Here is a 12,330-nt window from a genome sequence, read left to right as displayed (position 1 = left end):
AGTAAGGACCGCCCACTTTCGGAACTTTTGACATTACAACTCTGCAGAATCTCGACCCTGGTTCAATGCCAACAGGGTCTTTTCACCCTGATCAATAGCATTAGGTTCGTCATACAACAACCCCAAAGCTTGAAAGAATGCGTTCACATTAGTCAGAATAGGATCATCTGGTTTCAAAGAAAACGCCCAATCCTGGGGATCGCCACGCAGCAAAGAGATGACAATTTTAACCTGCTGCGCGGAGCTCCCTGACGAGTTAGGCTTCAAGGCAAAAAATAATTTACAATTATTTTTGAAATTCAAAAATTTAGACCGATCCCCAAAAAATACATCAGGTGTAGGGATCTTTGGTTCAACAGCATGCGAACGAGCAAGGTAGGCGGAAATTCCCCGCACTTCCGCAGCGAGCTGCTCCACACGATCAGACAATTGCTTTATCTCCATTGAGAGAAAAAAAAATTCCCCCTACAGCCTCAGAGATATAGAGGAAAGAATATACACTTTTTTTTTTTTTTTTTTTTAAACACAATTCTTTCCTGCTATTGAGTACCCTAGGATCTGCGGTATGGCGGGTGATTCTGTTATGATTGAGTCACCGTAGGAGGCAAAAACAGAAATGCTAGCTAAGTCCAGAAAACCAGAGAGGTTGGCAGCTATCGGATTGCAGACCCCTGATCCTATCCACAACAACTAACAGTAGCCGTGGGGGGTTCCTAAGATGCCCTAGATCCCTCGATCACAGCTGGAGAATTAAATAGGCCTAAAGGAAGAAAGGGTAAATCTAAACTGCCCCAGAGCAGACCCCAAAGCAATAGGCAGCCCCCAACATATAATGACGGTGAAGCAAGATGAAAACACTAACACAGACAGAAAGATAGACTGAGCAAAGACGGGGCCCAAGCTAAGTAGATAGGAAAGGAAGGCTGCTGTCTGCAAACCGTGAAAAACCCTATGAAAACAAGAGCCAACAGACTGACAGTGAAAAAGGCCCTGAAGACGCTAGGCTTCAAAAAAGCTATGTCAGTACTCAGGAAGACAGAGCAACAGGCAAAAGGAGATTCAGCTCACCCCAGCAGGGAATGGCAGAATCCAGAAAAGCAAGGAAAACAAAAACAAAACACAAATGCTAACAGGCAAAGCCGAAAACTTAGCTTTAGAGGAGCAGGAATCAGACTGGTGTCCTAGAGGTCCACAGAGAAATCACCCGCAGGGCAGAAGGGCGTCGGCAGCCTTATATCCAGTCCGTGACTCCACTCAGCCAGTCATCCTCATTAGGCTCAGGTGCCTGATAATCAGGCTCATTACCTTCCTTTACCAGAATAGGGAGTTCACCAGACCTCAGTGACAAAGGGAAAAATGAACTCACAACAATCCACCCTTTGAGGGGACCCAAACTTGTCCTGTAAAAGTGAATGATCTGCAAATGATAGGACTACTAAACTCAGGGAGTTTGGTGACCATCATGAGGGCAACACTCCCTCTTTAATTGGTCCCTAGGAAGAAGGTGGGTGTCCGCTGCATTCATGGGGATGCTAAACACTATCCAGTGGCCAAGTGGTCATTGAGGCGGTGCAAGGTACTGAGTCCCATGAGGTCGGTGTGGTCCAGGATTTATTTATTGTTAGAGATGAGAGAACCCGAACAGTAAAGTTTGGCGTCATACCGAACACCTACTGTTCGAGCACGGACACTGAATACGGACGTCACCAGGAAGTTAGTGTTACTGTTTGGGTTCGGCTGCCTGAACATTGGGCGTTTGTCGCGCTGTCATGTGCATGGCAGCATGGCAAACACAGCTTCTGATCGGCGGTGAAATCATCCCCGCTGGTCAGAGAGTCATGGTTCCCACACTGTCAAAAGACAGTGTGAGCGCTCAGCTGTGATCGGAGGTGTAAACTTTACCTCCGATCACTGGTGTCAGCTGATGGGACTACTGAACCCATCATCCGATACCTGCTGCCGCTATTTACAGTGAGAGCAGGAGCGGCGGATGGGAGTTTTCAATAATTAATAAATAGTAATAAAAAGTAATAAATAATTTAAAAAAAAACTGCATGGGTTCTCCTGTATTTTTGATAACCTGCCAGGCAAAACTCAGAGCTGGGGACTGCAACCCTCAGCTGTCAGCTTCAGCAATGCTAGTTATCAAGAATAGAGGGGTCCCCATGCTGTTTTTTTAATTATTTAAATAAATAATTTAAAAAATGGCGTGGGGTCACCCCCATTTTTGACAACTAACCTTGCTAAAGCTGACAGCTGGGGGCAGGTATTCTCAGGTTGGTAAGGGGCAATGGATATTGGCCCCCCCAGCCTAAAAATAGCAGCCCGCAGATGTCCAGAAAAGATATATCTATTAGATGCGCCAATTCTGGTGCTTTGCCTGGCTCTTCCCACTTGTCCTATAATGGTGGTGTCATGACTCAGGATGAGGTTGTTCTAGCTCTGTCCTCGTCAGGTCAGGGTTAAGTGAGTTTGCCTCTTTTTGGTTCTTGGGTGGCTATTTAATGCTGGTAGTTCCTGGGTTCAGTGTCGGTGATTCTTCCGTGTACTCTGTTAGAGGAAGCTGACCCAGGTTACTCATCTGTAATCGTTGTGCCTCTGTGCGTGTGAGCTTTGCTGTGCATAACCCGGTTTTTCCCCTGACATCTGCCTCTGTTTTCTACTCGGTACTGTTCTGTCCTTCCTGGTTCTCTAACCCCCTCGGTTTGTCTCTGTTTACTCTTTTGTCTTGGCCCTGGGTACCACGCTCTTGGCTGGCTTCTGGCCCTCAGCTTGCTACTGACTACATTATCGTTTTTGCCCTGTATTGATCGCTCTCAGCTGCTTCCCTGTCCTCACGTGCAGTGACTCCGCCCCTTGCGGTCACGTGACTGCTTAGTCTCAGGTCCTGTGCTCACTGTGTGCCTCAATTCTCACACTCCCTGTGCTCGGTCTCGTGCCCCCTGCTAGCGCCCCCTAGGCTTCCTCAGTGACACTACCGGTGTCATTACATTACCACCGACAAAAACATTTAAACGTGATTTGCACTTTTTTTTCTCTCTGGTCATTAGACCAGCTCTGTTGGATCAGGTGACTAACCTGACCAAAATGATGCAGAACTTGTCTGTTGAGCAAAGAGCCTTGGTCGCTTCTCACCAACAGGTTCAAAGGGAGTTGGCAGATACTGTTAATCCGACTGGCAATATGGATGATACTGTGTCAAATGTTTCTTTGTCCTCCCCTGAACCCTCTGTCAAGCTTCCGAATACCTTTTCTGGGGCTAAAAAGAAATTCCGGGTGTTTAGGGAGAGCTGCAAACTACATTTTTCCCTGTGTCCTCCGGTGATGAGAGTCAGAGGGTGGGGATAGTTATTCCTCTGTTACATGAGGGGCCATTGTCTTGGGTTTTCTCCCTATCCCCTCCCTCCCCTGAGAGATTGTCTGTTGATCGGTTCTTCAAGGCCTTGGGTCTGATTTACGAAGAACCTGATCGAGTGAGATTGGCTGAGGACACGATTATGGGTCTCACCCCAGGGAATAGTGGTACTGTTCTGAGTATAGGCGGTGGGCACCGGAAGTATCTTGAAATGACTTGGCACTCAGAGAGCTATTCCGAAGGGGTCTCGCCGAGCATTTAAAGGATGCGTTGGCCCTGCATCCACCTCCCGACTCTCTGGAGGAGACCATGACACAGGCCGTCCGTATGGTTGAATCCATGGAGGTGGGGATTGTCTCCATGAAGGAAAAGGAGAGGAGACGTTGAAGGGATAATAAACTCTGCTTCTATTGTGGAGCTCCGGGCCATTGGAGAAAGGACTGTCCCTCCTGTCCCCTGGGTTCCAAGGTCTCGGGAAATGACTAGGTCTGGTAACTGCCGAGGAGGTTACTAGAGTTGAGCGAAACGGGTCGAAAAATTTCAAAAGTCGCCGACTTTTGGCAAAGTCGGGTTTCATGAAATGAAACCCGACCCTAGGATGAGGTCGGCCATGAGGTCGGCGACTTACGCGCCAAAGTCGCGTTTCAAAAGTTTGTTTTGCGCTCTTTTTCAGCCAATCGGGATCCACGGACACTGTGGGCAACGTGATGACATAGGCAAGGGTCACCACCATCTTTCAGAAGGGCATGCAAGTGATTGGCTTGCTTTGGTGGGCGTCACAGGGGGTATAAAAGGGCGTGCACGCCGACCGCCATCTTACTTCTGCCGATCTCAGTATAGGGAGAGGTTGCTGCTGATTCTGTAGGGAGAGCGTTAGGCAGGGAAGAAGACAAAAAAACTGCTTCTGCTGCTAGCGATTTGGCCTGCACAACACACCAGTCACTGTGTGTGCAGTGCAAGGGGAGGCTATATAGTGGTGTATCAGTGGTGTTGGTTGTTGGGCTGCCTTCTAAGGCTTCCTGACATTCCTGCATTGCTGTTTACCCACTGCTCCGCAAACCGCTTTTTTAAAAGCAATCCCAATTTTTTTTTTTTGTCCTGCTGAGAAGAAAAAAAAACTGCTTCTGCTGCTAGCGATTTGGCCTGTACAACACACCAGTCACTGTGTGTGCAGTGCAAGGGGAGGCTATATAGTGGTGTATCAGTGGTGTTGGTTGTTGGGCTGCCTTCTAAGGCTTCCTGACATTCCTGCATTGCTGTTTACCCACTGCTCCGCAAACTGCTTTTTTAAAAGCAATCCCAATTTTTTTTTTTGTCCTGCTGAGAAGAAAAAAAAACTGCTTCTGCTGCTAGCAATTTGGCCTGCACAACACACCAGTCACTGTGTGTGCAGTGCAAGGGGAGGCTATATTGTGGTGTATCAGTGGTGTTGGTTGTTGGGCTGCCTTTAAAGGCTTCCTGACAGGCTGGCATTGCTGTTTACCCACTGCTCTGCAAACTGCTTTTTTAAAAGCAATCCAATCTCCCTTATCCTCTAGTCACTTTTGTCACAGCTGTGCCATCGAGCCTGTGACATAGCGCTCAGATATCAGTGGGCCTCACACAATCCAAAAGTGTCCAGTGTCCACAAGTGTCTGCAGAAATTCAAAATCTCCCTTATCCTCTAGTCACTTTGGTCACAGCTGTGCCATCGAGCCTGTGACATAGCGCTCAGATATCAGTGGCCCTCACACAATCCAAAAGTATCCAGTGTCCACAAGTGTCTGCAGAAATTCAAAATCTCCCTTATCCTCTAGTCACTTTGGTCACAGCTGTGCCATCGAGCCTGTCACATAGCGCTCAGATATTCATTGGGCCTCACACAATCCAAAAGTGTCCAGTGTCCACAAGTGTGTGCAGAAATTCAAAATCTCCCTTATCCTCTAGTCACTTTGGTCACAGCTGTGCCATCGAGCCTGTCACATAGCGCTCAGATATTCATTGGGCCTCACACAATCCAAAAGTGTCCAGTGTCCACAAGTGTGTGCAGAAATTCTAAATCTCCCTTATCCTCTAGTCACTTTGCTCACAGCTGTGCCATCGAGCCTGTCACATAGCGCTCAGATATTCATTGGGCCTCACACAATCCAAAAGTGTCCAGTGTCCACAAGTATGTGCAGAAATTCAAAATCTCCCTTATCCTCTAGTCACTTTGGTCACAGCTGTGCCATCGAGCCTGTCACATAGCGCTCAGATATTCATTGGGCCTCACACAATCCAAAAGTGTCCAGTGTCCACAAGTGTGTGCAGAAATTCAAAATCTCCCTTATCCTCTAGTCACTTTGGTCACAGCTGTGCCATCGAGCCTGTCACATAGCGCTCAGATATTCATTGGGCCTCACACAATCCAAAAGTGTCCAGTGTCCACAAGTGTGTGCAGAAATTCAAAATCTCCCTTATCCTCTAGTCACTTTGGTCACAGCTGTGCCATCGAGCCTGTCACATAGCGCTCAGATATTCATTGGGCCTCACACAATCCAAAAGTGTCCAGTGTCCACAAGTGTGTGCAGAAATTCAAAATCTCCCTTATCCTCTAGTCACTTTGGTCACAGCTGTGCCACCGAGCCTGTCACATAGCGCTCAGATATTCATTGGGCATCACACAATCCAAAAGTGTCCAGTGTCCAGAAGTGTGTGCAGAAATTCAAAATCTCCCTTATCCTCTAGTCACTTTGGTCACAGCTGTGCCACCGAGCCTGTCACATAGCGCTCAGATATTCATTGGGCCTCACACAATCCAAAAGTGTCCAGTGTCCACAAGTGTGTGCAGAAATTCAAAATCTCCCTTATCCTCTAGTCACTTTGGTCACAGCTGTGCCATCGAGCCTGTCACATAGCGCTCAGATATTCATTGGGCCTCACACAATCCAAAAGTGTCCAGTGTCCACAAGTGTGTGCAGAAATTCAAAATCTCCCTTATCCTCTAGTCACTTTGGTCACAGCTGTGCCATCGAGCCTGTCACATAGCGCTCAGATATTCATTGGGCCTCACACAATCCAAAAGTGTCCAGTGTCCACAAGTGTGTGCAGAAATTCAAAATCTCCCTTATCCTCTCGTCACTTTTGTCACAGCTGTGCCATCGAGCCTGTGACATAGCACTCAGATATCAGTGGGCCTCACACAATCCAAAAGTGTCCAGTGTCCACAAGTGTCTGCAGAAATTCAAAATCTCCCCTGTCCTATAGACACCTTGTACCTTGTTTTACATTACTATATAGTTTGTTGGATTTTGTCTACATTTCTACCAAAAATGAGGAAGGCTGGTGGAAGAGGCCGTGGAATTGGGCGGGGGTTGGCAGCTGGTAATGATGGTGTTGGTGGTGGATCTGATGGTAGTGGCAAGAGCAAAATAGGACCGAATGCAGGAGGTGTTGAGCCTGCGTCATCGTCTGGCTACATAAGGCCTCGAACGCTTAGTTTTCTAGGAGTTGGCAAACCGCTTTTAAAGCCAGAGCATCAGGAAAAAGTTTTGTCTTACATTGCTGACTCAGCCTCCAGCTCTATCGCCTCCTCTTCTTCAGTTGTAAAAAGTAAAAGCACTGAGTCGTCATTGGAGGCTCATGTTCATGAACCACACCTTTCCTTGTGTCCTTCACCCCAACCAAGATTGAAGGATGACGCAGGCCATACTACTGATTACTCCATGGAGCTGTTTTCACATACGATGCCTGGAATATCAAGTGAAATGGTGAATTACCCAGGCCAAGATGAATCTGACATGGAGTGCACTGATGCACAGCTGCTGATGGATGATTCTGCTGGTACATTCACTCAGAGCACTACATTGTCCTCGCAGTGTACAGAGCCAGATTCTGACCCTGATGAGATTCAGGTGCCCCTTCCCGCACACTATACCACCATACACGGTGACACAGAGGAAGGTGCACATGACATAGAAGAGGAGGTGATGGATGACCCAGTTGTTGACCCAGATTGGCATCCATTGGGGGAAAGGGTGCTGCTTCCAATAGCTCAGATGAGGAGCATCCACAGCAGACATCGACATCGCAACAGCTGTTATCTGGCAGGCCCGGAGCACTCCAAAGACAGGTTCCAAACATCAAAAGAGTTGCTGGACAGCTTGTCCAGAGGGTCAAAAGATCACAGCGTGCTAGGCCGCAAAATGTCTGCCAAAGTAGGAAGAGTGCAGTGTGGCACTTTTTTGACCAAAATCCTCATGATCAGGCCAAGGTTATCTGTAAGAAGTGCGCAAAGACCTTTAGCCGAGGGAAAAATCTGAAAAATTTGAATACCAGTTGCATGCTTAGACATTTAACCAGCATGCACTTGCAAGAGTGGACACAACACCAAACCTCAAGTGCCACATGTGCAACTGATCACAACGAAGGTAGTCAGCAACGCTACATTGTTTCCCCCACTGTAAGCCCACCGGTTAGCACAGCAGCAAATGTTGAGGTGTCGTTGCAAGGCCACAGCAGTCAGGGAATCCCACTGTTATATCAACGAAAGACTGATTCTAGGCCATCAGAAAGAACACCAACTCCATCACCATCATCAACCCTCTCTCAGTCCGCCCTGTCCACCGCTACTTCCACCATATGCAGCTCTCAAGTCCAGCTCACCCTCCCAGACACTATGAGTAGGTCAAGAAAGTACTCAGTCTCTCATCCGCGTACACTGGGTTTGAACGCCCACATTGCCAAACTAATCTCGTTTGAGATGATGCCCTTTCGGTTGGTGGAAAGCACAGCTTTCCGCGAACTCATGGCCTATGCAGTACCACGCTATGACCTACCCAGTCGCCACTTCTTCTCTCGCAAAGCCATCCCAGCCCTCCACCATCATGTGAAAGACCGCATTGTCCATGTACTCAAGCAGTCAGTGAGCGGAAAGGTGCACCTCACAACTGATGCATGGTCCAGTCGGCATGGCCAGGGCCGTTACGTGTCCATCACTGCGCACTGGGGTAATGTGGTGGATGCAGGGTCCACAGGGGACAGCGGTGGTGGGACAGTGCTGCCTAGCCCACGGTATAGGAAACAGTTGGCTGTAGGCGTTCGACCCTCCTCCTCCTCCAGAAGCGAAAGCTCGTCCACAGAGCGCAGTCGTAAGAGCAATCCATCTGCAGCTGCCACTGTTGCACACGATGTGTCCCCCTATCGAGCAGCTAGTGGAAAGCATCAGCAGGCTGTGTTGCAGATGATGTGTTTGGGCAACAGACACACCGCCGAGGTGCTGGCCGAGTACTTGAAGCGACAAACTGAGTCATGGCTGGGCAGTGTACATCTTGAGGCAGGCAAGGTAGTTAGTGATAACGGCCGTAATTTTGTGGCAACCATAGCCCTTTCAAAACTCAGCCATATACCTTGCTTGGCTCACACCTTGAACCTGGTGGTGCAGTGCTTCCTCAAAAATTATCCGGAGTTAACAGCCCTGCTCCAGAAGGTGCGAAGACTGTGCGCGCACATCCGCCGGTCGCCTGTACACTCCGTTCGTATGCAGAAGCTGCAGCGATTGCTCCACCTTCCCAACCACCGCCTCATTATCGACATTGCAACAAGGTGGAACTCCACCCTGCACATGGTGGAGCGGCTGTGCGATCAGAGGCAGGCCATAATGCATTTGTGGGAGGATACACGGCCAGGCACTTTGAGAGCAGACATGGAGTTGACAGGTGTGCAGTGGTCGAAGATGAAAGACCTCTGTAAAGTCCTTCAGTGTTTTGAGGAATGCACATGGCTGGTAAGCGCAGACGACGCCATCCTAAGCATGAGCATCCCACTTATGCATCTGCTCATGCAAACTTTGACGCACCTTAAGGAGCAGGCGTCTGCAGCCAATGTTGATGAGGAGGAAGAGAAGGAGGGAATCCTTGATGACATTCAGCCATTGTCTGCTCAGGGACCTCTCCTGGACGAGGTGGAGGAAGAAGAGGAGGAGGAGGAGGATTATGGGGATGATTACTTAGGGGAGGAGGATGCATCTCGTGGGGCAAGTGAAAATGTTGGCGTGGCAAGGTCTGGTACAGGGTTTGTGCGTGACTGGAGGGATGTGGATTTGACAGAAAGTGCTCCTCCAACCAGCACTCGCAGTGCATCATTGACACCGGGAACATTGGCCCACATGTCAGATTATGCCTTGCAGATCCTAAAAAGGGACCCACGCATTGCCAAAATGATAAACGATGACGACTACTGGTTGGCCAGCATCCTGGATCCACGCTATAAAGGCAAATTACAAAACATCATGCCACAGTAGAACCTTGACCTAATATTGGCTAATAAACAAGCAACTCTGGTAAATCGGTTGCTTGAGGCATTCCCAGCACACAGCAGCGGTGATGGTTCTCACACGAGCCGTACGGGCCGGGGGCAGCTTGGCAGAGGTGTTCGTGGTGCACACAGCAGAAGTGGCGTTGGAGACAGGGGTTTCATGACAATGTTGTGGACTGATTTTTCAAGTACCGCTCACACAACTGGTAATACTGCATCGATGGAAAGTGACAGGAGACAGCAGTTGTCAACTATGGTTACAAACTACTTTTCCTCCCATATCGATGTTCTCCCACACAGGTCATTCCCCTTTGACTATTGGGCCGCTAAACTGGACACCTGGCCTGAATTGGCACAATATGCCTTACAGGAGCTCGCTTGCCCAACTGCAAGTGTGCTATCGGAAAGAGTCTTCAGTGCAGCTGGATCAATCCTGACAGAAAAAAGGACCCGTCTGTCAACCCAAAATGTGGATGATCTAACCTTAATTAAAATGAACCGCGCATGGGTTTCCAAGGATTTTGTCCCACCTTCCTCTGATGACACATAGGGTGACAGAAAAATGGCTTGCTTTGGTCCACCTCTTCCTGGGACTTGACCTATTTCACCTTTTGCATCAGCTGAATGTTCAACATCAACATATGCCACTTTCTAAAACTCCCTAACTGTGCTGCCTCCCCCCCCCATGGCCGGGGTCACCACCTAGTGCACGACACCGTGAGAGTGCCGTTGCCCTGGACAGGTGGGTAGGCCGACTATTGGGCGCGGGCACTGGTACAGGGTCCTTCATAGTGCAATCAAGTGTCTCTGACGGTGGTGGTGCACACCCGCCGTCAGACACACCGCCGTACTATGAGGGGCCCAGTGCCAGTACTGACGCCCACGAGTGGGCCCCCCTTGCTTGGGCAGGGCCCCAGCATTTGCAATCTTTACCTCTCCCTGCTCCTCCGCTGTGTAGTCTGGGCCGTCAAATCCATACTGTGCCTGACACCGTCTGATCCTGCCTCCTGATGTATAGACATATATTTTGAATGTGTACGCTATCCATACATGTTATCTGGGGATACGGTACCCTTTCTAACCTTTGTGCAATCACGTGCAATCCATACTGGGCCTAACACCGTCTGAGCCTGCCTCCTGATGTATAGACATATATTTTGAATGTGTACGCTATCCATACATGTTATCTGGGGATACGGTACCCTTTCTAACCTTTGTGCAATCACGTGCAATCCATACTGGGCCTAACACCATCTGAGCCTGCCTCCTGATGTATAGACATATATTTTGAATGTGTACGCTATCCATACATGTTATCTGGGGATACGGTACCCTTTCTAACCTTTGTGCAATCACGTGCAATCCATACTGGGCCTAACACCGTCTGAGCCTGCCTCCTGATGTATAGACATATATTTTGAATGTGTACGCTATCCATACATGTTATCTGGGGATACGGTACCCTTTCTCACCTTTGTGCAATCACGTGTAATCCATACTGGGCGTGAGAACGGCTGGCGAGCTGTTAAGCAAGCTACAGCACCTGTGGTTTGCACACGTAAGTTTTTCATTTTTTCAGGAATGACGGTTAGGCCTAATTCCGGAACTGCGGTTGACCTGCACTTACTTGGAAATCATTGTTCGCGGGTAATAATTGTAATCAGTGATCCCCATCACTAACGTTGTTCAGCGGGTTATCTGCACCTGTAAGCGACAAACGCTGGCCTTTTCAGTGTAGCGCACATGCAGCCACGGACATGTAAGGGCATGACACACCAGTTATTGGCCAATCTCATGTGCCAGAGCCTCACGTGTCCCTCTAGTAAGCCGGACTCGGACCGTGGGGCATGACGGAGTCTCGTTCGTTAACGGAATTAAGCTTGCAATGTGTGCATCTGTTCTGTAGCTGGCATGGTTGAGGTTTCCCAGGTGGAGTCGAATTTAACCGTAGGCTCCACTCCTGGTGGTGCCCTTCTGGACATTCCTTTAAGGTTCAGCTTTGCAACCATACTGCCCACGTAAAACAAACACTTTGCCTTCATGAACGCTGTTTGGAGGGTCATGACTCGTGGGAATAACGCCGCCCAATCAGTTAACCTGCTAGAGAGATCGTTCGTTGCTCCCAAGCATGACATCACACTCCCTAGGAAGAAGGTAATGCCACTGTGGCGACCGTACTCCTGGGGGCGACACAAGTGCACTGATGCCCAGCCACTGCTCGATGAATCTGCTGGTACATTGACCCAGACCACTACATTCCCCTCGCACGCTTCACGACCTGAATCTGACCCTGATGAAACTCAGGTTACCCTTCCCATATACAGTTCCATCTTACACGGTGACAAAGAGGAAGCTGCAGATGAAAGTGCAGGTTCGGCCCACCCGCCATCAGACACACCACCGTACTATCAGGGGCCCTGTGCCAGTGCCGTCGCCAACGAGTGGGCCCCCCCTGCTTGCTCAGGATCACAGCACTTGCAAAGTTGAAATACTGTGCAGTGAGATGGAAGATGGGGACGACGAGGAATCCAGACAAGTACAGGGATTCCCTAGCGAGGAGACATATTTGATTGTTTTCAATGTTGGGACAGCAATTTTTGGGGAGCTCTATACTCTGGAGAATGATAGATGGGGCCCACCATACACTGGAACATTCCAAAGGTGGACATCAGACACTGGAGCAGCATTTACAGGGCCCATTA

The sequence above is a fragment of the Dendrobates tinctorius genome, unplaced genomic scaffold (genome assembly GCF_039654945.1).
Source record: "Dendrobates tinctorius isolate UK_male_01 unplaced genomic scaffold, ASM3965494v1 ptg000064l, whole genome shotgun sequence".
NCBI lineage: Eukaryota > Metazoa > Chordata > Amphibia > Anura > Dendrobatidae > Dendrobates > Dendrobates tinctorius.
The sequence above is the reverse complement of the archived record's forward strand: the minus strand, read 5'-3'. Positions refer to the sequence as shown.